Below are 687 nucleotides of genomic sequence, written 5' to 3' on the forward strand. Positions count from 1 at the left end.
GGTGTTAAGATTTCGAACAGAGGTAAAAAAAAAAGCCAACAAAAGAGTACTTTACCTGAATGCCAGTAGTGTTCAGAATAATGTAAATGAATTGATGGCGCATATCATCGTGAATGACTATGATTTAGTGGCCATTACTGACACATGGTTAAAGGATGGTCACGACTGGGAGTTAAATATCCAAGGGTATCAAACTATTCGGAAGGACAGAGTGGATGGTAAGGGAGGTGGTGTAGCTCTGTTATTTAAAGATGACATCCGGGAAATAGTAAGGGATGACATCGGTGCTATGGAGGGTAAGGTTGAATCCATTTAGGTGGAAATCAGGAATAGTAAGGCGAAAGTATCACTGATAAGAGTAGTCAATAGGCCAAGAAATAGTAACATTATGGTGGGGCACGCAATAAACCAAGAAATAACAGATGCATGTAGACATGGTGCAGCAGTTATCATGGGAGATTTTAATCTACATGTCGATTGGTCTAAACAGGTCGGTCAAGGCAGCTTTGAGGAGGAGTTTATAGAATGTATCCGCGATAGTTTCCCAGACCAGTATGTAATGGAACTTACGAGGGAACAAGCGGGCCTCGGACTGGTCCAGCGTAATGAGACAGGATTGATTCATGATCTCATAGTTATGGATCCCCTCGGAAGGACCTATCAGAATATGGCGGAATTTAAAATACA

This window comes from Scyliorhinus torazame, chromosome 14 (genome assembly GCF_047496885.1).
Source record: "Scyliorhinus torazame isolate Kashiwa2021f chromosome 14, sScyTor2.1, whole genome shotgun sequence".
NCBI classification, from domain to species: domain Eukaryota; kingdom Metazoa; phylum Chordata; class Chondrichthyes; order Carcharhiniformes; family Scyliorhinidae; genus Scyliorhinus; species Scyliorhinus torazame.